This window comes from Miniopterus natalensis, chromosome 11 (assembly GCF_054644295.1).
Source record: "Miniopterus natalensis isolate mMinNat1 chromosome 11, mMinNat1.hap1, whole genome shotgun sequence".
NCBI classification, from domain to species: Eukaryota; Metazoa; Chordata; class Mammalia; order Chiroptera; family Miniopteridae; genus Miniopterus; species Miniopterus natalensis.
In genome coordinates this window covers 39,611,764-39,631,093 of record NC_142091.1, presented here as the reverse complement: position 1 = coordinate 39,631,093, position 19,330 = coordinate 39,611,764, and the positions used below count along the sequence as shown (strand labels likewise).

The following is a 19,330-nucleotide window of genomic DNA, read 5'->3' as shown; positions in this document are numbered from 1 at the left end:
GCTATGATGTATATAATGACTAAAATATATACAGCCAGCAAAATAAAAACTGTGGAAACTGTATAGATGGAAAAGTATGTATCAAATAATTTTAGGTAAAAAAAAAAAAAAGGAACAAATAGAATACATACATACTAGCAACAACTACAGAAAAATATATCAATAATCAAAAAAGGTTCTAGAGTCTTGCCAATCAATGAAAGTTTTCTTAAAAACTGAGGTAAAATCCACATACCACAAAAGTCACCATTTAAACTATTTTAAATAACTAAATTCAGTGGATTTTAGTGCATTCACAATATTGTCCAAGCACCACTACTATCTAACTTCGAGACATCTGCATCACCCTAAAAGAAATCCCATACCCATTAAGTGGTCACCCCCATTCTCTCTTCCCCCCTTTCCCCTAACCTCTGGCAACCACTAATCTACTTTCTATCTGTACAGATTTGACTATTCTGGACATTTCATATAAATGGAATCATATAATATGTGGCCTTTTATGCCTGCCTCTGTGACTTAGCATAATGTTTTCAAGGTTCATCAATGTATTAGTAACTCTTTTTATGGCTGAGTAATATTCCACTGTCTGGAGACACCGTATTTTATTTCTTCATTCACTAGTGGGTGGACATTTGGGTTGTTTCCACTTTGGGCTATCATAGATAATGCTGATATGATAATTTGTGTACATGTTTTTGTTTGGACACCTGTTTCCAATTTTTTCTGCGTATATAGTAGCGAAATTGCTGGGTCCTATGGTAATTCTACGTCAGGAATTGCCGAACTGTTTTCTACCATGGCCGTTGGCACTTTACATCCTCACTAGCAATGTATGAAAGTTCCAATTCCTCCACATCCTCATTAACACTTGTTATTTTGTTTTTAAAAATTACACCATCCTAGTGGTGTCTCACTATGGTTTTAACCCACATTTCACTAATAACTAATAACATTGACCATTTTTTCATGTGTTTCTTTGCCATTGGTATATCATCTTTAGAAAAACGTCTATTCAAGTCCTTTTCTCTTTTGTTAATTGAGTTGTTTGGTCTTTTTGTTGATGAATTGTAAGAGTTCTTTATATATTTGAATGCTATTTGTACATTTGGATACATGTATCTTATCAGGCACATGATTTTCTAATATATTCTCCCATCTGGTGAGCCATCGTTTCACTTTCTCAACAGTGTATTTAATACGCAAAGGTTTTTTATTTTGATGACGTCTAACTTAGCCATTATCAATTTTGTTACTTGTGTCTTGGTGTCACAATGGAGGTTTTATAGTAAAGAAATTCTTTATCGTCGTGTCTGGCTATTCCATTAAACTTTTATTATAAAGCTGATTTTTAAAAAATATACAAATTCTGTCCCCAGAGCCTTGAGTTAAAGCTGCACGCGTGTTCTATGGTGCTTACACCACTAGATGGCACCATCATGCACTTTAAATATCGGCAGCGCGAATTCCTTAAGATTCCTTTCAGCGTAGTTATGTAATAGCCCCAGAGAGACTCCTGGTATTAAGTCTGAATAAAAATTCTTGCCTTAGGACATGCCTTTCATGAATTTGCTAAAAAAGGAACGTATAACTTCTTCTGGTATGAAGTTTTTGCCTTAGAAATGCTCATGGGAGATGGTCATAAACTTGTGTTTGCAGGAAATCACTGGAGTATTTTATTTAAAGTCAGCAAATGGCAATATACGGCATTATGAACTCCCAGCTCTAGAGTTTCTGATTTAGTAGGTGGGGGTGTCACCTGATAATCTGTATTTTCTAACAACTTGCTGCTGGTCTTGAGACCATAATTTGAGAGCCACTGGACTACACAGTCATTTTAGCTGATTAAGTTGAGAGTTTGTATAGACCTAGATCCTTGTGACCATGCAGAAGCAAAGAGGCTGGAGGCAGAGAAATCTACTATTCTGAGCAGGTAGGCAGATCCGCCGCTATTTTCAACATGCTCTACTTCAGAATTATAGAGGAAGCATGACGCAGAAAGGGAAAGAACTTGAGTTCTGAAGTAAGTTGGATGTGGGTTAGAATCCTAGAACTTCCACTTATTTCACCATTTCACTCGTTTTATCACAGGATATTGTGAAGACTAATAAGGTAGTGAAAGTGGCACAATGTTCATCTCCCTTTCTGCCTTGCTTAAAAATCTGTACTGGACTGGCCACATATTGGTAATTGTTAAAGCTGGGTAATGAGATCATGGGAGTCATTATACAACTCTTTTTACTACAGTGTATGTTGAAAATTTTCCATAAAAAAGTAAAAAGAAAATCTGAACACCAGAGTAGGAAAAAAAAAAAAAAAGTGACACTACCAATTTTTCCCCCCCAACAGCTCCCACTGAACATTTGGAAAAGTCAAAATTCTTTATTTGGTATCTAAGGTCCTTTAAAATCTAGTCCCAAATTACCACATTAGCACCATCTCTCACCACTGTTGTCTGCACTGTACTCTACATACCAGTCACACTGAGCCATTTGGGACAATGACATTCACTTTCATGTTTCCAGTTAAGTTACTCTTGACCTAGAATGTCTTTCTGCCTCTTCTCTCCCACTCAAGCAGTAATAATGAAGGCTAACACAGGCAACTGACATTTACTAAAGGCTTACCATGTTCCAAATGCTTTGCAAAACTGACTCAGCCAGTTCCTCCTAGTGATTCAACCTTCTGTATAATGAATGTGTAGTATTGCAAGTTATGGATCGAATCTTACTCAGGCGCAGTGCCTGGCAGATAGCAGATACTCAAAAATATTTATAGAATAAATGAATGCTTTATGCTAGAGCTTAATATAGCAACAAATATGCCATGAATTAGTTACCTCAACAGGCAAGCTACATCTAACACATTTCAGTTAAGAGAAAAGGTACCATTAGTCACCATGTACCAGTAAAGGCTTCTCTTGGCTTCAGCAACCCAAGTAAGGCTTAATGAAACTTCATTAGGTGGGAGGTGGGGAAGACTCTTCAACAGTCAGATTAATCTTAAAATGTTCCTTTTATCCTATTCAGCACACTGAATTCCCTGAATTTTAATGATCACATTTGCAGGGTTGCAGGATGCATTAACCTGAACATGTGACAATTTTTCTGGTGGGTAAGAGTAAGATAGCTAAAGGCCTTCTGGTCTATGCAGATTATTGCTAGTGTGCACAGCACACTAGTTAAAGCAGGAGGTATGAAAACAAGAACCTGCTGGATGAAAGCGCAGGAAGTACATGATTACCCTATGATTGGCTCCAGCCCCCTGCCTCAAGTGAAATGCAATTGTTTGAACCAGTTGTGGTGCCTAGAGATGAAGTTCAAAGCAATTCTGGGTAGTATTATCTCAACATGGTTTGTTGATTAGAAGGCAGGTTGCATAAATATTTATATGAACTTTGACTAAAAAGCCAATAATTAGAAAAGAAGTCCCCTAAAATAGAATGAAATACTGGGAATCAAAGAAGACAGCTTGAAAATGCTTTTTACAAACTCCTCCACCATATTATCACAGAGTATTTATCACTGTCTATCACAGTACTTAGTACCTGTGTCATCTGGATTACCACAGAGATCTGTTGTCCCTCCTGCTGACCCATTTCTATACTGCAGCTAGGAGGACGTTTCTAAATTGCATATTGAAACCATTTATATATGTCTGATTTCCCCAACAGACTATTAGTTCCTTGAGAGTAGGGAGCACTCGCTTCTTCCCTTTATCCCTAACCTTATCAGAGAAACCTGCAATAAATGATCTGAACTGAACTGAACTGAGAAAAATGGAAACTACAAAAACAGGCCCCCAACTGTACAAGAGGGGAGCACTGAAGGGAATTAGAAAATTCATTTTATCTTAATTGGGTCAGCTTTACTCTGGTGAAAAAATATGTAATTATTCAGACTGACTTAGATTTTGACCAGACACTATTTCCCTCCTCTGACTTTCTCACCTACATATTAAACTTCCTCTTAGACTGAACCACTCTCTTCTCCATCTGCTTTTTGTATGTGCTCCTAGCTCAGTGTGCAATGCCACTGTCCACTCACCTGCCTATGTCAGACCCTAGGAACTAAAGGTTTACTTTCCCCTCTGCCTTTCCGCCGACATCACCCAGTTAATTACTAAATCCTGATTCTATTTCTTAAATACTGATCAAACCCAACCCTTCCTCCTAATCTCCACAGTGACTACCTTCCTGCCATCCTGTCTCATCTGGATTGTTACAGCCAGGTCCTGTTCCCTGTATCCAGCTCTCCCTCTTGCCAACCATTTCTTTATCGTGGCTAGAAGATGCTTCTAAAGTGCGTATTTTACTTGACCGCTCAACAATGTTCATTGGCTACCTATTACATTTAAGATAAAGTAAAAAAAAAATTCATGGTGTCATGATCTAGACTTGGCTTAGCTCTTCAGCTTCTTCACTTATTGTCGCCCCCCCCCCCCCATTACACTTTCTCTACAGTGCACATCTTTTAGTTCCTCCAACATTACTTTTGACCTCGGAGTTTTCACACAGGCTTTTCCTCTTTCTCGACTACTCTCTACCTTCTCCTTTTTGGTTTAGCTAACTCTTATCCTTAAGATCTTCACTCAGCCATTATCTGTTCTGGACATCCCTCTTGTCTTTTTGCTATATAACTCATAATCACAGCATATAATCCTGCACTGGTGATGCCTGTCTCTGCTTTGGTTTGTTAAGTTCCATGAAGGGAGGGATCATGCCCATCTGTTTACCGTTGTGTCTTCTGTGTTGAGTATAGGGTGTGCATACTGGTTTTGCTTATGAATATCTGCTCTGTTTAACAAATAATATGCCAACCAGAATTCATGTTTTAAAAAAAATGAATAAGCTCACACTTGACTCCCATGACTGAAAAGTAAGCCTACTGGTGTTATGTAACATTGGTCAAGTTTTATACAAGCTAGAGAAAAAGCTATTCTCACAAAACTGTCCAATGCAGAAGTTTAGAATATTTTTAGCAGTGACATCTTTTTATGTGGAATCCCAAGACATAAAACATATGTGACTCTGCACACTTTCTCCTTCTAGCAACAGATCCCGCTCTCTTGACCACAAGGGTGAACTTGGGGGCCATGCTGGTATGCAAGACAGAACACTGTTCCTGGGCAGAGGTGGGCACTTGACCTAAATTTGGCCATCCCTGGGATGGCAGATGAAAGATGAGTCCAAAATGGCTTATTCTTCCCTCCAAATGGCTGTTCTTTCCACCGAGTAGAGAAAATCTATCTGAAGTAGGAGAGACTTAAACCAACTTACAAAGAAAAGCAGTGATAAGAATTTTGGCCGAGTGGAATGGGGCAGAGGTGAGGGACAGTGAGCATTTTAGGATTGGGTGGTTTCTGAACAAGTACTACCTTGTCCTTTCTGTGATTTGTTTACCTGACCCAACAAATTCCCATTTTGCTCAAGCTACTTAGAGTTAAGTCTTTCTTATTTGTAATTAAGAGATTCCTTAGTAAAAGTTTTAGATGATAATTGTAGCTTATATGAGCCCTACTATCTACATTATTTCTTATAGCTAATTAACTGTCATGAATAATAATCCAGTAGCTTACCTTACTATTACTGGTTCTCTTCAATTGAACAAATCTAAATGCTTAAAGTAGACAATTTTTATTTCAAAGCTGAAACACAATCCAAAAGCTACATGTATTTCTTATAAATTTAAAGTAAGGTAAAAAGTACTTAAAGCTTACAATAAATGATGAAAGTGTCACAACTATAACAGTTTGACAAGGATATACGTGGTGAAGATGCACCTGAGCCCTGTCCAGCATTTGTATGAGCACAAGAATGTGCCCTAAGTATACTTGTTTATTCAATTTCAAGTGAGCGGATGTGCACAGACTTCAATTCCTATAGAAATCTGTGTGAAAAGCCATAAATTTTATAATCAACGATACACTAGAATTCGCATATATCCTCAGAAATGTCAGGAAAATAATTTTCTTTCAAGGTTTATACAAATATGAGCAGATCTGTCTATATGAGCTCCTTGGTGGTCTCCTCCATGAAAAATTTGATAGGTAACTCATCCAAATGTCCATTAAAACAGTCACTTAAAAAAATTATTATTTGATACAAATTGCTAGGGGAAAAAGTCTGTAATATCTAAACTCAGAAACCATGGGGCCTTTGAGCAGCAATATGCTTTAAAGGTCTAGCAGTGTTTTTAATCCGCCACATTCTTTTCTGGGACCTATAAACCACACACTGCCTTATATATATCACCTCTGTCTTCTTTACTCATTTGATCAACTTGATCTCTAAAATAAGTTGAGGTTGGAACCCAAACTCAATAGTAAATACTCAAAATAGTAAAATAATAATAATAATAATAATAATAATAATAATAATAATAATAATAATAATAATAATAATAGAATTGGGATATCCTAAAGACCAATTCAGAAACTTGTAATTCTAGGATGTTCCGCAAACTAAACATTTATTTTACAGAAAAGTGTAAATTCCTTGGAACTTCTCTGAAGAGAAAAATTATAATGAATTAGGAGTTAGGAAGAAGAAAATGTGTCATCTTTCTATGTATTTGATGCAACTTCCCCTTAAGGGAGAACTTTAAACAGTGGCCTCCTTATTCAGGCCCTGGAAGGGCATGGATTTTGCCATCACGCTTATGTCAAAATCTCTTGAATTTCCTTAAAGCAGCCTGGAAATGCAAACTCTTCTTTCTCTGAGAGCAATGGGCATTCTAAAATAGTCTTTTGTAAGCGTCAAGGATATAAATATTAAGATGATAAATATGAACTATCTTAAACCCAAATCATGAAATTCTACAGTCCTCCCTTGTGGATGGAGAAAACAATGATTGCCTGCCTGCATTTGTTTATCTTTCTGAGAAGACCCCATGCAAAGAGAAAGTAGATTTTTAGAAATTCAAAGAGATCAAAGCAAGTACTAGACTACATCTGCATCACTGTAAATATCTTAACACATGGCTTAATTTATCAACCGATATAAAGTAAAATTAAAACACATCACCTAATTTTATACTTTGTTTTATTTTAAAAGGACTGCGTTACTTCAGGTTCTAAGCAAGAGGAAACAAGAAAGTTTCTGTCTGTGAATTACAAAGCCAGGAAAGGAAAACACAATACTGCTTTTCTATACAGTCTGCACTGTCTTCTAGAGTTATTTACTAGCATGTATCATCTGGTTGTGAGTGTGTTAAAACCACCTTGATATTTAGGTTACAACCCTAAAGCACATGGTTCAATAGAAAGCCTGGAACCATCTACTCCTGCATGCAAATACCAGTTCTACCACTCACTAGCAATTTCACTCTGGGAAAACTCTGAACCTTCCTGATCTTTAAATTCCTGATTTGATAGAGTCAAAAGAGGAAGCCCTGATCGGGGCTGGGACCGAGCCTGCAACTGAGGTATGTGCCCTTGGCTGGAATCGAACCTATGGCCCCTCAGTCTGCAGGCTGATGCTGTAACCATTGAACAAAACCAGCTAGGGCTGATAATAGATCTTAAACTTAAAATGCAAATGACATAGTTGCAACGCCTGGAGACCAAATGACATCAGTGAATGCTATACTAACAAAGCAAAAAGGGTGGCGAGAGAAAAAAGTTGTAAGTATATGTTAGTATGGTCACTGAGAACTCTAAACAGCATCGAGACAATACCATAATTCACATTTCAAGCAGCAATTTAGGATTCACTAATCATTATCAACTATCATATTTAATTCATATTGTCAATATGAATTTTATTGATTTTATAGGTTTGTATTTAAAAAATTGTTTTGGTTTCATACTTGTATAAAACATTTAAGTGTAAGTTTTTACCTAGTCTTGTTTGTGCATATTTAAATAACATTTTAATCAAATAATCTAAGAGCCCATAGTAATTTTTGCCCATGAAAAAGAGGGTCCTAGATTACTCAAGGTAAAGCTTCATCACTGTCCCAGTGTTTCATTCTACCACAGTACTGTTTTGAAGGGTGTGCCTGCTGCTTAGTTAAAGAGCAGATTTCTGCTCACCACCTGTACGACTCCAATAGCAAAGAGAGGCTCTTTCTCAGTTGTGGTCCTGATGACCAATAGGTAGTAGTAATATGGGCACAGTTGCATGGCCGGAAGCAGAACTCAAAGGCCAAAAGGCTGATGGAGGAACCGTAAGGGTTTCTGGGAGAATCTTTAGATATATAAACCATAAAAACATACATATCAGACAGCAAATAGGACTGCTGCAAACAGTCCTATTTTGGGAGCATTTGGGGCACTCCAATTTAGACCTAGAATTTCCCCATATTCATCTTTTGGCTGTGTTATTTAGTTATTTTTTGCAGTTACTTATTTTTATTTGCTAAACTATCTCTAACACTTAAAGTGGAAATGTGATTGAGTATCATGCAGTTAACATTTTAAAACGAAGAGTGAAATAACTAAAGGGAGAAATATCAAAGGAGAACAAAAAGAATAAAACTATTTTTTGCCTTGAAAATAGGGAAATGGTTTTAGTTACCATTACCTAAGCATACATTAGAAACAAGGTTCTGCTTATTCGCAATGTCAACTGATTCTGTGATCATACCTACAACTCATCATCAAAAAAAATCAACAAAAAAGCTGAACTATAAAGCAGTTTAACTTTGCTAAAGTCACATTATTTAATAAGTTAAATTTTTTGTTTTTATTTAAAAAGCATCTTTTGTGTGCAGTTTTTACATTAAAGTATTGAAGTACTAGAAAGTATTTAGTATGAAGAATGTAAAGCCTTAGTTTTAGTTCAGGAAGTAATATCCCTGATGTTGGCAACATGAAAGTTCCTTACACTGAAATTTTAGGGAGGACTTTAATACATATTTCTTGGGTATATGGGACCATTCATGGAAAGAAAATAGTCTGCTGCCCTTAGATATTTCCATTACTCTCTCCTGAACTATAATTGGTGGTTGCACTGAATATGGTCTGATCCTTCACGGCCCCAAGACAGCCTCTGACAGGAATAATCTTAGGCATATGGTATACTCACATGTGACAGCTAAATTTCTTTGCACCTGAATTTTCTATGCGATTTGGAATACTATGACAAAAGAAACCTGTCATAGACATAATAATAAATTATTTAATGGCTCAATTCAATAAAATCTTTCTTGAGAACCAACTCTGTGCCAAGAACGAGGCTAAGGGTTGAGTCTGTGTTTATATGTGTATTTATTAGTAAGACTGAGTACTTAACCATAAAGAATTTGGCTAAGTATTGGAGACAAGCATGTAATATGAGGGTTTTAAATACACAGGGTGCCATAAGAGAGGCACCTAGACAAACAGGGAGGTTGAAGGAAGATTTTCCAGAGGGAATGATGCCTTGAGAGTGCATCTGAAAGTCCTTAAAGATTACATTAGTCACAATTTTTAAGAGAATGGCTCAGTTCTTAACTACTGAAATCAGTACTTATCAAAGCTTGTCTAAGTGTAGTTTATCATTTTGATTATTTTTCTTTTCCTAATAAATCAATTAATAGGGTTTTAAATGCACCTTAAAGCAGACTTAAAATTATAGTTTCTAGAAAATATAGTAAGGGTAAGAGCCACAGAAGTTTTCTTCTTTACACTTAATAAAAATGGCCTCTGAATTAACATGTAAAGCAGGATATTTGCAAATTTTAATATAGTAGCTAAATTGTACTTTTTGGAGCATACAGTTATTCAGAATATCAAAGCTTTCAAGTACAAAGTCTGACAAGAAAGAATTTGGCTTTTCTTATTGTAAATACTCACATATTCATACTGAAGTCAATTTCAGCAACCTCTGCTGTGCTCAGCAGTATTTGAATCACAGAAAAAACATTAGCTGAGGACATTCAGGAAGGAAGGAAGGTCAGGAAAGACAGGATTCCTTTCTCAGCAGCAATGACAATAATTCCCTTTCTAAAAGAAGTTAAAACTAAACATTTTCCCCCTACTTAGTAAGACTGTAGCTTCAACAGATTGTACCTTTCTAATTAAATAATGCTTTTAAAATCATAAGACAAAAATTAAGTTTCTACTTTCTTATTCCCAAGTTTAATGGTACCAACAATTATAACTTAATTTTCTTTAAAAAGTTATTGAAGTTTATTCAGATTTTAAAAAGTTGCCTGTTCGGTAAAAATATTACAGTTTCTGCTAGATTTTAATCTTTTAAAGAAAACTTCCTGGCTTATGGGAAATCTATGAGATGGTGGGTGACTCCATAAGCGAGCAGTCAAGTTCCAGGGAGCTTCTTCAGCAACATCTGCGGACTGCTTATTCAGTCTCCTGGCAGGAGCCCCTAGCGTTTTGTGTGACAGCCCTATAGCCTCTCTGTAGAAAGCACAAACAAAGCCAAACTGAAAAGGCATTTAGGCCTCACACGGATGATTCTTAGCTCTGATTTCATAGAAGCAGGACAAATAAATTTTAGCCCTAAGTGGGAATCAGCTTTGTCATCATCCTTAGCCTTTAAAACTCATCACTACCAAGATTTTAAAGACTGAAAGTCTCCAACAATATTCAGATGGAATGAGACTTTGTCTGTATGCGTCCACATTCTGTGCTTATCACAAATGACCATACTTTCGATACAAAAAGGCCTTTTACAAAGCATGTTAGTATTTCAGTTGATGCACACAGGTTTGATCAGACACACGCATGTCTCTAAAATGCAGTTTCTAAATATCATTTTCCTATTAAGGAAAATAATATATATAATGAGGTTAGTACAATGTGTGGCAAGTAATAAATAGTTAATGAATGAATAAGGTTATTTTTCTATTTTTATTCCCCTTTAGGGGGCCAGAGGCCATGTGGATCTTGTTCACTATTGTGTCTTCAGTAAATGGCACATAGAAGGCACCCAGTAAATATTTGTTAAATTATGAATGCATGAGTAGCCTGAAATAAAAATGTTTGCTAACAGTACTGTCTCCCTCATGTCTAAAATAGTATCTAAGAGGATGTAAGTACTTAATAAATTACATTGGATATCAGTTTGCTTGGTATAAAATATAGGCTCCAGCTCTATTAATATGTCATTACTATCTTCAGCATTAACTGGCTTGTAATTTTAATGATCCATACTTTTCTTCAACTTGAAACTAGTCAAAAGAGTTGTATAAATAGTACAAAATGAAAATGTTCAACTTATTAGTACATAAATTAAAATACTAAATTATCACACATTCATCCAAATTATTGCTCATACTTATTTAATTATAAAACCCATTTCTGATAAGGGTGCCAGGAAATAGGTACTGTCATATATTGCTTTTAGGAGTATAAATTGATGTAATCTTTCTAGAAGGTAATGAGTCTACATAGAAAGTATTAAGAAATCTTTGTTTTGACCAGAGGATGAATTTTTTAAAATCTCAAGAAAATTATCAAAGAGGTATACAAAGATTTGTATAAAAGAATCTTCATTACAGCCCTACCCGGTCTGGCTCAGTGGTTAGAGCGTTGGCCCCTGGGCTGAAGGATCTGGGGTTCGATTCCAACCAAGGTCACATACCTCGGTTGCCGGCTCAATCCCCGGCCCTCGTTGGGACTCATGTGGGAGGCAACCAATCAATGTGTCTCTCTCACATCAATGTTTCTCCCTCTCTTTCTCCCCCTTCCACTCTCTCTGAAAAGCAATGGAAAAAATATCCTCAGGTGAGGATTTAAAAAAATAATAATAATAATATTTACTACAGATTTATGAAAGCGGAAAAAGGGAACAAGAAAATTACTGGCATATTAATATAATCAAGTACTACGTGGTCATTAAAATCACATTTTCAAGTAATATTTAAAGGCAGGAATAGTTCACAATGTATTTTATGTGAAAAAAGCAAGCACTTATGTAAGCAAAATACCAATTTTGAAGTATGTTTATGCAATACTATATACATAGAAAAGATGAGAAGGATATGCCAAAATGACAGGAAGAATGCTTTGCTGCTGCATAGTTAAGTTAGAGTTATTTTAACTTTATCTTTGGGTTTCTCTGTATGTTGCAAATTTTCTTCTCGTACTTTAGTAATCAAATAGAACATATATCTTTTTAAAAATTAGAGCAAAAGGGTATTGGCTCTACTAAAACTTTGCTATAGAATGCTCTGCTATTCATTTTATTTTTATTATAGCCATCCTAGTGGGTGTGAAGTGGTATCTCACTGTAGTTTTTATAGCATTTCCCTAGTGACTAAGGATGGTGAGCATGTTTTCATGTGCATATTCATCATTTGTATTATCTCCAGAGAAATGTCTATTCAAGTCCTTTGCTCATTTTTCTAATTGAGCTGTTTGTCATTTTGTTGTTTAGTTGTAAGAGTTCATTATATATTCTGGATACTAGAATCTTACCAGAGATAAGATTTACGAATATTTTCTCCAATTCTTTGGGTTGTATTTTCACTTTCTTTATAGAGTCCTTTGATGCAGAAAAGTTTTAGTTTTGATGAAGTCTAATTTCGCTACTTTTCCTTTTGCTGCTTGTGCTTTTGCTGTCCCATCTAAGAATCCATTGTCAAATCCCAAGCTCATGAAGATTTGTTCCCATGTTTTCTTCTAATAATTTTATAATGTTAGCTCTTACATTTAAGTCTTTGATTCTTTTTTTTTTAAAAAAAATGTATCTTTATTGATTTCAGAGAGAGGAAAGGAGAGGGAGAGAGAGAGACAGAAACATCAATGATGAGAGAGTCATTGATCGAGCCTACAACCTGGGCATGTGCCCTGACCGGGAATCGAACCCCGATCACTTGGATCCCAGGTCAAAGCTCAACCGCTGAGCCACGCCCGGCCGGGCAAGTCTTTGATTCATTTTGAACCAATTTTTATAGATGGTGAGAGGAAGAAGTCCAACTTCACTTTTTTGCATATGGATATCCAGCTGTCCCAGCACATTTGTTGAAAGACTATTCTTTCCTTCATTGACTGGTCTTGCCACCCTTGTCAAAACTCAAATGACCACAGATGTACTGTCGCTAGCCTTTTATATCCCCTCCGCCCCCCAACTATTCTGAAATATAATTGACATGTAACACTGTATAAGTTTCAGGTGTACAACATATTCACTTGACACATCTATCTATTGTAAAATGATTACCACCATAGCATTAACTAACACTTCCTCCTGCCACACATTTACCATTCATTTTTTGCGATGAGAACATTTAAGGTCTACCCTTAGCAACTTTCAAGTATATAATACAGTATTATTAGCTATAATCACCATGCTGTACATTAGCTCCCCAAGATTCCTTCGTCTTGTAACTGGAAGTGTGTACACTCTGACCTATATTTTTCTATTTTTACCACCCTCTAGGCCAACATTCTACTCTGTTTATACGAGTTCAGCTTTTTTAGATTCCACATGTAAGCAGTATCATACAGTATTTGTCTTTCTCTGTCTGACTTATTTCACTCCACATAATGCCCTCAAAGTTCATCCAACTTTTCACAAATGGCAGGATTTCCTTCTCTCTCATGGCTGAGTAATATCCCATTGTGTGTGTGTGTGTGTGTGTGTGTGTGTGTGTGTGTGTGTGTATATATATATATATATTATATTTTCTTTATCCATTCATCCATCGATAGACACATAGGTTGTTTCCACATCTTGCCTATTGTAAATAATGCTGCAATGAACATGGGGGTACAGGTGTCTCTTTGAGATCCTGTTTTCATTTCCTTTGGATATATACCTACAAGTAGGATGGCTGGATCATACGGCATTTCTAATTTTTGGAGGCAGCTCCATACTGTTTTCCACAGTGGCTATACAAAATTTACATTCTCACCAACGGTGCACAATGGTTCCCTTTTCTTCACATCCTAACCAACACTTATCTCTCACCTTTTTGATGACAGCCATTCTAACAAGCGTGCGGTGAGACCTCACTGTGGTTTTGATGTGCATTTCCCTAATGATTAGAAACGCTGGGCAACGTTTCATGTACCTTCTGGCCATCTGTACGTCTTCCTTGGAAAAATGTCTATTCAGTTCCTCTGCCCACTTTTCAATTGGGTCGTTTGATTTTCATTTCATTTATTTTGCTATTGACTTATATGAGTTCTTTATATATTCTGGACAGTAAGCCCTTATTAGATAGTTTGAACGTGTTCTCTCCCACGCCATAGGCTGCCCTGTCGTCACACTGAGTGCTTTCTTTTGCCGCGCAGCAGCTTTTTAGTTTGAAGTATTCCCACTATTTGTTTTCGTTGCTTGTGCTTTTGGTGCATATCCAAAAAACCACTGCCAAGACCAGTGTTAGAAGTTTTATGGTTTCAGGTCTTATGTTTAAGTCTTTAACCCATTTAGAGTTAATTTTTGTGAGGGGTATAAGGTAGAGGTCCAATTTCATTCTTTGGCATATGGCTATCCAGTTTCCCCAACACCATTTATTTAAGAGACTATCTTTTCCCCCTTGAGTATTTTTGGCTCCCTTGTCAAATATTAGTTGACTGTATATGCAAGGGTGTATTTCTCTTTTTTAAACTAAATTTGTAGTTTTTCCCTTTTTTTAAGAATGTTTTTATTTTTCTTACTGATTTTAAGAGCACTTTAACTCACATGTTGTCATCTACCTTATCAGACATTTAGAGGCAGCACAGATAGTGAAAACTATTTGTTGCCCACCAAAACCTGTTCTCCCTTTCTTCCTGGGCACATGGTAGGACTGTACTTCCTAGCTCCCTCTGCTGCTAGGTATGGCCATATGACTACGTCTCTCTAATACAATGTGAGCAGAAGTCATATAATGCCACTTTCAGGACCTGATCTTAAGAGAATGGATGTCTTTTCCATGCTCTCTTTCCTCTTACTGTCTGGTTAAAACTTAATCGAGTCAATGACCCAGGTTTAGCCAAGCTGGTGATGAGACAAAGTGGTGGATGTCCCTTTGCCACCTGGGTACTCGAATAATTTGATGAGGTAGAACCTACCTATCTACCCTGACCTAGTACATGAGAAATAATTAATGTCTATCTTTTTTGAGCCATTACATTTTGGGTTTCTCCATTTTAGTTGTTTAGCCTTTATCCTAATTAATACAGAATTATTATCAGAGTAAGTATTTTGCAGTGAGATGTTGCTGTAACAACAACAAAACTAACATAGGTGGCATTTGCTAAGCAGCTGAGTAGCAAAAAGTGAGAAAACAGACGCTGCAGACTGGGAAGCTGGCAATGCTCACTATACCACGGCAAAACATCAGGTGATTGTGATAACATGAAAAGCAGACCAGGGTTACAGATCGTGCAGTTCTAGGGCAAAGCTTCTCAATCTTGGCACTCTGACTTATATGTAAAGCACTTACTACAAGGTTTGACACTTAGTTTAATACATGTTAGCTGTTGTTATTATTGCATTATACATTTTTAAAATTTGGGACTGTCAAATCTATCACCATATTCCCATAGTGTTTACCTCTGCGAGAATACTTAAAAATCTCCTCCCCATGCTAAGATCAGATAAATATGTTTTCATGTTTTTCTGTTACATTTATCTTTAACAAATCTATAACTTGACCTGGTATAACATAGGGATCAAACTTTTTCTCTTTCTAGAGAGCTTCAACATCATTGCCTTTATAATCTGTTATTTTCCCACTGATTTGAAGTCTGGCTTTTCAGAGTTTGTTTACAAGTTCTTAATATGTGGCTGAAATCAATCATGCTTGCAGAGGAAACGAGGCCAGAGTTCAATATAGCAGATAAAGTTCTTACCCCATAAAGCTTAGGGAAAATTCCAGTTGACAAGAATAGTATAACAAACATACTCTTTCATTCACTTAAAAGATAACTTTCAGAACCCACACGTTGTTGGCCCTCTAACAGGCACATGTTTAGAGCATGTTTATTTTTGGCAAGAACTAAAAAAATCCCCAAATCTTCATGGTATGGCTGCATGTCCTACCAAAGGAAGATAAAATTAGGAAGGAAGAGCACCCATGACCTTAATGCCTGGAAACTCCCTACAGCTTTCATTTAGATTGGTCCTGCTTGATCACTCAGGTGAAGTAACTCTCTCTTCTCTATTTTAATGCCAGAAAGATATATAAGGTCTATAAGGGAAAACACTAATCTAATTATTAGCCTTCAGTATTTTTAGAGCAAAAACAATTCCACACTTTTTGTTTAGTTGTGGTCACCAACTTTAACTATTTTGGTAAAAAAATTTGGTTAACATACCTAAGAGTTTATTAACATAAATAAGACATTAAGTTGTGTTAATCAGTGGAAGAGCAGGGAAGGTAGAAAGAGAAGTGAATACTTTTTTTTTTTAAAGTATATTTTTATTGATTTCAGAGAGAGGAAAGGAGGGGGAGAGAGAGAGATAGAAACATCAGTGATGGGAGAGTCATTGATCGGCTTCCTAGCCCGCAACTCGGGCATGTGCCCTGACCGGGAATCAAACCCCGATCTCCTGGATCCTAGGTCGATGCTCAACCGCTGAGCCACGCCCGGCCAGGCGAGAAGTGAATACTTAGAAGTACACTCACTATATGCCAACCACTTGCATACACAATTCATGAAAAAAACAGTGTTAGTCCTAGGAAGGCTTTCTTGATAGAATTACCTGCTTTTCCTTAAGGTTAACAGTTCACCCTCTCTAGATCCTCAGCTTACCTAGAAGGAAATAGAACTACTCCTCTACTAGTTTCTAATAAACTTCAACTTTCAAAAATTTTTTTACTGGAATTAGAAAGAATAAAAGGTACTTATGAAGTTACTGTACTCCAACAGAAAATTAAATATGGTATTAGATATTAAAAAAATGCCAGAAAATATGCCTAACAGTTTTGGGTCAGAAGGACACTCTTTGAGAAATGATCTTGAGAGGGTCTGCCAAGCACTAGAAACTAAGATGCTAAGGTAAATTCCAGATCTCCGAAACATAGCGGGTGATTGGCATACCTCTCATCAATTCCACTAATAGGTTCTTTTTCAAAATGGCTCTAATCCTAATTCTGTTTTCTGAAACACTTATAATCTGAACATGAACTCTCTTTTAAGGCCAGGTAATAGCTTATTTGACACTAATTTCCTTGTAAAACAAGCAAAACATCCATCTAATTTATAGCTATATAAAATAGATATCACTAATATATCACCCAAATGGATGTATCAGAGATGAATGTACAAAAAGTCATTCAACAAATGTTTATCAAAAATCAACTATTTGTCAGATATTATTTTGGGTGATGGGGATACTGCATGGAAAAAAAAATAGACCAAAACCCCTGCTCTTAAATATAATGTCTGGTTGTAATAAATACAATAAACATAAACAAAGGATGTCATCTTATATTTTGTAGTCAGGAAAAGCCTTAGTGATAAAGTCACGTTTAACAAGGACCTGAAGTAAGGGAGTGGTGAGTCATGTGGATATCTAGGGGAACAGCTTGTTGAGGAAATAGCAAGGGCAAAGGTCCTGAGGTGAGAGTATGATTGTTGTAGAATGGTAAGAAGACTGATATGGCAGAACTAAAATGAGAGAAAAGTGATAGACCTTGATAAGAATTCTGAATTTTAAACTGAGTGAAAAGAGAAGCTACCAGAAGGTTTTAAGCAATGGAATGACATAATCTGAGATTTACATTCTAAAAGTATAGTTTTGGCTATTATGTGGAGAACGACATTGAAGGGAAGGCTGGAAGCAGAGAGTTCATTAAGAGATTCTTGTTAAAGTACATGTATGAGATAATAATGGTGGCTTGCTTTAAAATAGTGGTAGTGGAGGTGTGGGAAAATGGTTCTACTTAAAGGTAGAGATGAAGAAATTTACTTGATGTGATGAATGTGGGGTTTGGAGAGGGGGTGACAAGGATGACACTAAGGCCTTTTTCTGTCCTGAGCAATTGCAAGGATGTAGTTGCCATTACTGAGATTGGGAAGATTCAAGAGTAGTAAGTTTGAGAGGGAAAAATCAAAGGCTGAATAGGTGGTCAGAGTAGTCAGGGCATGAGTAATATACAAAGAGGTTGAGCAAATAAGTAAATATATTGAGGATACTGGAAGCCAAATTTCTCACTGTCAAAGAAGGCATTTACATACAAATATAAAAAAGGGAAAGCTAGAAAGAATCCTGAGGTATTGGATTGGAAGTGGACATCTCAATGTGCATTTGTGTTTATATACACACGGATACAGAAATATAGCTACACACACACACACACACACAGATTTCCTAGGTCTGTCCACTGAGTGAGACGAGAAGCAATAATACCCAGCAGCAATGAGCACATCAAGTGCCCAGCTATCAGTTTGTAAATATTATCTTCCACTAAAATGAAATGGGGGTTCTTGAGAAAATTTTTATTCCAGAATTGGGGTAAGGAAAGTAAGTGATAAGCCTGGAACATACTGCACCAGAGAGGAAACGCTCAGAGAATGATGGGGACATATGTGAAGGACAGGAGCCAGTATGAAGGACTCCTACTGGTCAAATACGAAGCAATTCGAGCATAATAATAAAAAGTAAAAGCAACAAATTTCAATCCAGTAAATAAAATAAAAATCCATGACCATGACGATATAAATAAATGAATGAATAAGTAGGGAAGAATAAAAACTTATTCCTTATGGTAGAATGACAACGAAGAAGTGATGAAAATATTTCACCATTTGGCAGCCATCATAAAGGATTCCGTGAAAGTACGCTAAGGCTTGCGGGCAGAGGGCTGATAAGGCACAGGACACTGGTACAGCCTTCCTTTCCCCCAAACACTTACCACTGCATAGGAAAGAGCGATGACTTTACAGTGGAAAAAACCTAGCAGACACCAAACTGAGTGATTAAGAATAACATCACCAGTGCGGTGGCAGGACAAATTGACGTCATGTGCCTCTTGATGAAATGTACTGAGAAGAGCACAGCGTCATTTCTGAGGTATCTCTGCCAAGAATGCGTGACCTGAGACTGGACATGTAGCAATACTGGACAAACCCAGCCTGAGAGACAGCCTACAGGATCAAATGCTCTTTAAAACTGTCAGTCATAAAAGACAGGAAAAAAGGGAGAAACTCTTTCAGGCTGAAGGAGACTAAAGAGAAATGACAACTAAATAGGAACAAATGATCCTGGACTGGATCTCAAGTCAGAAATGTATGGTGTCAGATGAATACTAGACATACTGGGGTAGTCACTTTGTAAGTTATATAAATGTCTAATCAATATGTTGTATACCCAAAACTGATAAACTATTGTATGTCAACTGTAATTAAAAAAAAAAAAAAAGAGAGAAAGACTGTTGGAACAGCTGGTAAAATTTGGATTGTGTCTGTGGACTGGATGGTAGTGTTGCACTGATGTTGATTTCCTGAT

The 19,330-nt window shown here is 36.6% G+C and overlaps 1 protein-coding gene across 4 annotated transcripts in view; it reads right to left on the bottom strand.

Annotated features, from left to right (window-relative positions):
* The window catches only part of FCHSD2 (FCH and double SH3 domains 2), a 167,974-nt gene that overhangs the window by 39,920 nt on the left and 108,724 nt on the right, over window positions 1–19,330 (bottom strand). The window lies entirely within an intron of this gene.